We start from the raw sequence: 8,869 nt of genomic DNA on the forward strand, positions 1-8,869 counted from the left end.
CCTGTTCAGGGATTTAATCCCATTCGATGATCCTCTGGTAAGCCGAGCGTTCTCGGCCCACAGGGTAACGAGTTCGGATTCAACGAGCCCTAGCCTTTAGTTATTCTACCAAAACAAACAAGCAGGATTCAATCATACAGAAATTATATATTTAAACTGAATAATATTTACAGAGAATGTTTACTATATATATACAACAGATTATAACAATGGTTAGGTTTGAAGGGGGTGTGGGACGCTAGGGCTTAGCTCCCGGCGGTAGACAGGCTGTGGGGGCGGCGGTGGCAAAAGGGGAGGCAGCGCCTCCCGGTTGTATAATCGCGTGAATAGCGCGTGATCACTGCATGTTTGAGTCCCCTCCCCACATTTAGGCAGGCCAGTTTGACCGCTGGGTTGCGGGGTCAACAGCGGTCATGAGATAGATGGTGATATAATAAGATTAGTGCAGGGGGTTTGTTATCATAAGTCACAGCGAAGCAACTCTGTAAACTGCCTGTCCGTCTGGTTGTCGTATTACCACAACCTCCCCTTCAAGGGTTGCGTGGCTCTCGAGCCACCAGGCCTTGAACCTGGGGATACGACAACCTATGCCTGCGCAGGACAGGCTCTTCTTGAGGCACAGCTCGATGGAGGACAGCTCGGGCTACACAGGCTCCCCGGGACACTCGTTGCTCGGTCTGACTGTGGTTGGATATCAGCATTGTCAGCTCCTGGTTGGCTTCTAGGCATGGGTTGGCGACGGCCAAGCCCCGCCGCTGGAAATTTTGCCTCGTCTGCAGGATTAGCTCTGCCTCAGGTGGTAACTGGACACGGAGGCCTAGGCTGACTCTGGTGGTTCCTAAGGGGGGAACGACGATGGCAGAGGGCGCATAGAACTCCATGGGGGCGCCTGCTTGATTCAGGTTGCTTGGTCTCCTAGCTCCTACCCGGATGGGGATGGCTGTCATCAACAGGGGGCACATGGCTTCAGCTTCGTCTTCTGGGGCGGCCTCTTCCATCGCAGTGGCTGGTTCTTCTCCTACAGGCTCGCTGCTGGCTGGCAGGTTCTCCATGTCCGCGTCAGGATTCCAGATGGCATCTCTGGGTGGCTCTGGAGCGGGCAGCGGCGGCGGTGGTTCGTTGGGCTGCTCCTGCAGGTTCTCCTCTACTGGGTCACGATCCTGGCCGCTAGGCTGTGGGGCGGCTGCGGCTGGCTGGTGCACTGGGAGCTGTCCTGGGTCGCTAGCTGCGGGCGCCGCCGCTCCAACTGGCAGCTCGGTGGCATCCTCGTCGCCGTCCATATCAACTTGGATGTCTGCTGGGATCTGGTGGGCAGTCACATCTCCAGTGTATTTGCGCAGTCGGCCTACATGCGCGGTAACTTCTGAGATCCTGGCTACTGGAGAGGCAGGTTTGATGACATAATGTACTTCTGTAGCTTGCCTCACTACTTTCCAGGGGCCAGTCCATCTCTTGGTAATCTTGGCTGCCTTCCCTGGCACCAGGCGGGGGGCCAGGTACCAGACCAAGTCTCCAACCTCATACTTGGCCGTGCCTTCGTAAGCTGCCGCGCTCCTCCGGATGGCTCCCTCCTCCTTCTGCTGGATGGCATCATACACTGCATAGTAGCGCTGCAAGAGAGCTTGGACGTTGGCTGGAACTGAAGCATATTCGGTCTCTGGCAGCCGTAGTACCATGTCCACCGGAAGTTTGGCCTCTCTCCCAAAGAAGGCCAGGAACGGGGTCACGCCAGTGGATCTGCAGGCCTTGGTGTTGTAGGCGAAGGCAATGGCAGGCAGGTGGGGCTCCCAGTTGTTATCGTCTCTGTCTAGGAACAGGCGCATGCCTGTGTTGAGCGTCCTATGAAACCTCTCCACTCGGTTGGACTGCGGGTTGTAGGGTGGTGGATGTGTCAGGCCAATCTCAAGCCTGGAGGCCAGTTCCTGGAATACCTGGCCGGTAAACTCCATTCCATTGTCGGAATGGATCTTCAGGGGGCATCCGAACGTGGCCAGGTGGCGGTGCAGCAGGGTCTCAGCCACCGTGAGGGTGCCCTTGTTGGGGATGGCGTAGAGGCTGACAAACCGGCTGAACCCATCTTGGCAGGTGAGGATATAGCGGTTCCCGGCTGGGGTCTCTGGCAGTGGCCCCACCAGGTCGATAAATAGGACTTGCTGTGGATACCCCTGGCGGGAGGGCACGTGTATCCCTTGCTTCAGTCTCTCCTTGGTAACCTTCTGGACACACTCAGGGCAAGTCTGAACCATCAGACGGACGTCACGGGCCAGGTTGGGCCACCAGAAGTGCATGGCCACGCGGGCGATAGTCGCGTCCATCCCAAAGTGCCCAGCCATGGGGGTCCCATGGGCTAGAAAGAACGCGTCCTGCTGGAGGGCCGAAGGCAGCAGGTATCTTGTCCTCTCCCCTGTCAGGGTCTGGTCAGTGGTGGTGAGGCAGCCATGCTCGTCAAGCCCCAAGGCTGGGAAGCGGCTGGCGTACTGCTGCTCGTCTCGTTCCTTGCCACGCAGCTCAGCCTTAGTTGGGGCTTTACCATCAGCCACCCATTGGCGGACACGGAGCAGGAGGGGGTCCTGTGTCTGGGCCTCCAATACTCTAGCTGGATCCAGTCGGGCGGCAGGGGGCCGGCTAGCTGCGGACTCCCCTAGCTGGCAAAGGTTGTGGATATACTCAGCCTGCTCTGCTAATTCTTCGGCGCTAGCCGTTGGCATGTTGGCGTCTTCCCGGCGGCTGAGGGCGTCGGTGTTGGTATTCTGGGTGCCAGGCCGGTGGCAGACAGTAAAATCTAAGGCCGCTAGCTCCTCCTGCCAGCGGGCCACCATCCCTGTGGATGTGTTCAGTGATTTCATTTGCAGCAAGGCTGAGGAATCAGTGTTGATCTGGAAGCTGCGGTAGGACAAGATGCCGTGGAATTTTCGGATCCCATACATAATGGCGGCCATCTCTCCCTTCCAGGACGGGTAGCGCGTTTCAGGGTCGGTTGTCTTGCGCCCCACGGCGGCAATCAGCCTCTCCTTGCCATCCTGGCATTGACTCAGTATGGCAGAGATGGCGCGGCTGCTGAAGTCTGTGGTGAGCTGGAACACCGCTGGCAAATCAAACCTGGGCGGCGCTCGGATGGGGGCCTTGCGGAACTTGTCCTTGAGTTGCAGCAGCTGGGCTTCCATCTCAGGCGTCCAGGTTAGGGTCTTGGCCGTCTTCTGCCGATTCATCTCGTAGGTGAGGTCTGCATACTCTGGGATGAACAGGCGGTAGTATCCAAAGAACCCCAGCAGCGCCAGCAAATCCTTGGGGGTGCTGGGGGCCGGCCAGTCCAGGATACGGTCAATATAGTCCTCCTGCATGGCTATCCCCTCACGGCTGAGGGTGTGGCCCAGATAATCCACCTTGGATCGAAACAGCTTGGTCTTGGCTGGCTTGAGGCGGATTCCTCCCCTGCGGTGGGCTTCCAAGACCTCTCGGAGCCTGGCCAGGTGGGCCCAGGTATCCTGGTGGAAGGTCAGGACGTCGTCAAGGTATGACTGGAGGTTGGCTGTGCCTAGTGGGTTTAGGACCCCTGCAATAAACCTGGAATAGACAGACGGTGCCGTAGCCAGGCCAAAGGGCATCCTTTTCCATTGATACAAGCCCCTGGGGGTGGTGAAGGCGGTGCAGGGCCGGCTGTCCTCGGACACACGGATGGTGTAGTATGCGGCCACCGCGTCTAGGGCACTGTAGACACGGTGCCCTCCAGCTCGTTCTACCAACTGCTGGATCCTAGGCAGGGGGTAGCTGTCCAGTTCCAGGCACTTGTTGAGGGCTCTGTAGTCGACGGCCCAGCGGGTGCTCCCGTCCTTCTTCTTGATGGGCACCAGGGGGCTGCTCCAGGCGGAGTCTGACGGCTCTATAACTCCCTCCTGTAGCCAGGTGTCCAGCTGTTTCTCCAGTTCAGCCTCTTGCCGCGGGTTCAGATCCCTAAATCTCTGGCGGATCGGCTGGGTCCCTGGCTTGAGGCGCAGCTGCAGCTCGACCACATCTGTGCAGCCGGGGGTAGAATTGGAGAAGACATCTCTGTATTCTGATAACATAGTCCAGACCTCCTTCTTGAGCAAGGGGTCCTTGCGCAGGAACTCGTTGTCTTCCATTTCCAGGGCCTCCCACAACTCCTGCATTTCTGGGGGCTCAGCAGGCTCTTGGAACGAGTGGAGGCGCGGGGGAGGCGTATCAGAAACCTCTAGTATGTCAGGCTTGACCAGCTCCCCAGCCACTGGGAGGCCGGCGTCCAGCAGGAGGGGCACCTCCCCCTCATTTACCACCAATACTCGAAACACAGTGGCGGAGCCAGGCCTGTGGGCATACAGGCCTTCTGGGATGACAAGATCCTCCCCAAACCTCTGTTCTGGGGCAGCTAGTTGGATGGCATCCTTGGTGCGATGGCCTACTAGCTCAACAGGGACTGCCATGACCCCACGGCCAGGCAGGACCACCCGCTTGGCTGTGCGGAGCTGGGGTGGCTGGCCATCAGTTGGAGTGACAGCGCTTTGGCTCCGGGACCCACCGGCCGCGACTTGACGGGCTCGGCTTCTGGAGGGGCTGACGTGTCGGAGCCAGGGGTGGCTCCGAGGGCGTCCGGCCACGACTTGACGGGCTCGGTACTGGGAGAGGCCGAGGTGCTGGGTCCAGCCTTGGCTCCGTGGGCGTCCGGCCGCGACTTGACGGGCTCGGCGCCGGGAGAGGCTGATGCCTGGGAGTTGAGTGTGGCTCCGGGTGCCTCAGACCGCGACTTGACGGGTCTGGGCTCAGGCTGGGCTGGCTGACTGGCCGGGGGCCCCAGGTAGAGGGGGCCAGGTGGACACGGCTGGCCGTTGATGAAAGTGTCGGCGGAGAAGATGGGCTCTGGAGGGCTGGCAATCTCAGGGAACGTTGTTGGCAGGCTCTCCCTTGGCACCTTGGGCACTGGGGGCAACCCCATGGCTAGCAGGTTGGCCCCCTTGTGTGCGTTGAGCTCAGTATCCACCCAGTGTGTGCCTCTCTCAACCACACGTGGCTGCTCTGGCAGGGGGCCTGGCAGAGGCCCCTCATAACTTAGCTCTCTCTCGGCTGTCTCCCGGTCAATGGGGACGCCACGGAGTGGGATAAACTCCCCACGCACCCACAAGCAAGGTGGTTGCATGTCGAAACAGAGCCTAGTTCCGAACTCCTTGAGAAAATACCCTCCTAGGTTCAGAGGGTGTGAGAGGTTCCGGACCACAGTCACGTGGTATAGATGGAGTATAAGGGTGTGTGAGACTGCCATATATAACTCTTTTAATTTTCCTATTACCTGGAGGGGCTGGCCTTCCTCGTTAGCAGTCAGGATTTGGGTGTTGTCCGGAATCAACATGCGTTGCACGCCCATCGCGTGCATGAGGTGTTCAGAAATTACAGCAGACCCTGGTACATGGTTGCCAGAATCGATCATGGCATCAACCTGTACATGCTGGGCAGGGTCAGGAGTAGGAAACCTTACCCTGACATGGCAGGGGAAGTGGAGGTCCTGCCCTTGAGACAAGGGGGCCTCTCGTTCGGCTGGGGTTGGCAGAAACTTCGGTGGTGGCCGAACCGCAGCTATGGTGGTATCGCTTACCATGGTGGCTTAGACTGTAGCTTCGAATCACTAGAGCTTATTAATTATCACTGGGTCAACAATTTTATATTTATTTTTATCACTTGGTTGACATTTATACACACTTATGTGTTGTTATCACTAGGAGCTCTAGGTGTGATTCTGGAAGCACTGGCAGCAGGGAATGTCCGTCCTGCAAGGTTCAGAGGGGTGACGGCGGTAGGGAATGACCCGTCCTACAGCGCCGCTGTTTCGAATCCCGAAAATGGCGGCAGGGAATGGCCCGTCCTGCAGCGCCTCGGGTTCGAATCCTGGGAGGCAGCGGCAGGGAATGTCCCGTCCTGCCGTGCCTGTGGCTCAAAATCTGCTATCCGTCGCAGTGGTAGGGCTTACTTGTGTGCTGAAGCTTCGCAGCCACACATTGCCTTCTTAAGGAGACCAGCACCCAGCTGTCTGTCTCGTAGGTTTGGCCTGGGTGTCCTGGGGCTTGTCCCAGCTACACTTGCCAATTTAGACTCAGTTTTGTAGCCGTCTGAGCTAAATTATCCAATTGCCGTGGCTGCGCACCTAGCGCTACTCCTACACGGCACGGAAAAAGCGTCTTAACTGGCGCTTTTAGCAGGCTAAATCTGCTTGCCGTAGGCCAGAGGCCCACATATTGCGTTCAAAATGATGGAAATTCGACCTAAAAAGGCCGTCTCACGGGTCAGTTGGCTTCTCAGTTGGCGGCTGATTGTCCCCTTACTTGCCAAAGGGTCCAATCAGAGGTAGAATAGGCTAGTTTCTGTAAGGCTCGATTGAAACACGCTGACACCAAGTTCTGGTAAGCCGAGCGTTCTCGGCCCACAGGGTAACGAGTTCGGATTCAACGAGCCCTAGCCTTTAGTTATTCTACCAAAACAAACAAGCAGGATTCAATCATACAGAAATTATATATTTAAACTGAATAATATTTACAGAGAATGTTTACTATATATATACAACAGATTATAACAATGGTTAGGTTTGAAGGGGGTGTGGGACGCTAGGGCTTAGCTCCCGGCGGTAGACAGGCTGTGGGGGCGGCGGTGGCAAAAGGGGAGGCAGCGCCTCCCGGTTGTATAATCGCGTGAATAGCGCGTGATCACTGCATGTTTGAGTCCCCTCCCCACATTTAGGCAGGCCAGTTTGACCGCTGGGTTGCGGGGTCAACAGCGGTCATGAGATAGATGGTGATATAATAAGATTAGTGCAGGGGGTTTGTTATCATAAGTCACAGCGAAGCAACTCTGTAAACTACCTGTCCGTCTGGTTGTCGTATTACCACAATCCTCTTTGAGACTTGTCCTCGCTCCCTTTAGCCTAAAAAAGAAGTTTGAGTAAAGAACAAAGAAATAAAAAAATAAATTACAATGTGGATAATATTTTGGCCAAATAATGGTAATTTAATTAGTAACCGCCACATTTTTACTTTTAGTTTATACATATATATTAAAATAAGTAAATTTAGCTCTGTTTAATAATTTATTAGAACTGACTTTATAGATTTCTGTGTCTGTATGCAATATATCAATAAAGTTTTTAAATTTAAGTTCTGCCCTTCAAGGCGATTACAAGAAAATATCAGATTTTTCCTTATAAAATAGCATTTTCAGTAAATAATTTGTCACCAGAAAATGGTAGATGTTTGAATTAAGTGTTTTAAAGAATATGTATTAAAACTAACCTTATTAAAAGTATTCTTGGTAACTTCAGCAACCTAGAAAAAAGTTATGTTGTTAGATATGTGACATTGTTAGTGGATTTAGCAACTTAAAGGATGAGCAAAAAATTGTGGTCCTTAAAATTCAAATTGCCCAGCCTGTGATAATAGTAGAAAAATTGTATACATGCCATTGGAACTGCTATAATCTCTAGTTTTTGGTGCACTAGTGGTAAAATGTCCTTTTTTAACCTTTCCTACAGTTTTCAATGAAGCTTCTAAGTTCTAAACTACAAATAGCACAAAGATAACACTTATATTTCCAAAAACTAGAATTTATGGCGGTTCTAACTTGATGCATATAATTTTTCTAACTTAAAAACAAGCCGCACAATTTTAATTTTTAAGAGGTCCACATTTTTTGCACACCATTTATGTATTAAAAATGTATCTTGAAATATTTTCAAAATAATTACCTTCGAAAATGGTTTCTTGAAAATTTATTATAAGTATTTTCTATTATACAGCTTTTAATTTATTAATGTTTGAAGTTTGATCGAGAGTTTACGTTGATTTTAGATGTTTTAGGTTTAAAAATACTATTTTATGTAAAACTAACCTTATTTGCAGTCTCCCTAACCCATTACCAAAAAGGAGCTCTCTTCTCCCTCGAGAGGCTGCTAGAGTTGCTAGAGTCGTTGGGACGAGCTAAGGTCAACCCAAGACAAAAAAATAAAACCTGAAACAAATAGTTTTGCATAAAAAAAATATTAATAAATGCTGTGAAGAACCACCAACTATATAAGGTCTAAAAAAGTATTTGTCTGTGTTGGGGTGTTGGGTTTGTTTGTGAACCTTATGGCTGTTGGTTTAAAAGTTAATAAATTTTAAAAAATCATAAGTGTGGTATGATCTTAATCTTTTAAGTTTTTTTACTTTGAAATGAAGAGCTTAAAATATTACCAGAATTTTGAATTGCATGATGAATAGGTTGTTTTTAATTCTTGTATTATGAAGTTGAACAGTTGAACTATGCCATTTGTAACACCCAGACATGCTTTTCTAAACTTTGACACATGTCATAGCATAATTAAATCATTTTAAAAATGGGGTTAATGATGTTACTTTGCCAATATCTAAAATTAATGTCAGTTGTTGAGACCTATATAATATTCATATTGTTTTTTTTTCTATTTAATTACTAATAGGTACATTCTAAACTCAAAAACTCTCATTTGCGATGCACCAGCTTTTCCTTTCAGCTAGTCCTTTCTGTACTTTAATGTGTTTCTACTTTCAACTTGAGTTTCCGATAACATCCATAAACACAAAGCTCTGAAACGGTAGGACAAACAAATATTATCACTAGTAGAGTGTTAGAACTTAATAATCAGAGTATAAATGTACAACAGCCGAAACAAAATTATAGGTACATTTGTTGAAAAACTGCTTAAATACAGGATAATGTTTAAGGACATACTTACATTTTTCGGACTTAATTTTAGAGATGCGTCGCTTATAACATTGTACTTTGCTGTTCTGGGAATCAGTATTAAAAAATCAGATCAATCGGATTATTAAAAATTTGTTGTTAAAAAAGTTAAAAA

The 8,869-nt window shown here is 50.9% G+C and overlaps 1 long non-coding RNA gene across 1 annotated transcript; it reads right to left on the reverse strand.

The window, feature by feature from the left end:
- Positions 1-6,860: 6,860 nt before the first annotated feature.
- Positions 6,861-8,395, reverse strand: LOC145319658 (uncharacterized). Its single transcript, XR_013879980.1, has 4 exons — positions 8,226-8,395; positions 7,882-8,001; positions 7,287-7,319; positions 6,861-6,922 (listed from the first exon to the last, which is right to left on the reverse strand). It is a non-coding gene; the product is annotated as an uncharacterized LOC145319658 (long non-coding RNA).
- Positions 8,396-8,869: the final 474 nt, after the last annotated feature.

This window comes from Acartia tonsa, chromosome 5, assembly GCF_053477335.1.
Source record: "Acartia tonsa isolate MP-2025a chromosome 5, ASM5347733v1, whole genome shotgun sequence".
NCBI classification, from domain to species: domain Eukaryota; kingdom Metazoa; phylum Arthropoda; class Copepoda; order Calanoida; family Acartiidae; genus Acartia; species Acartia tonsa.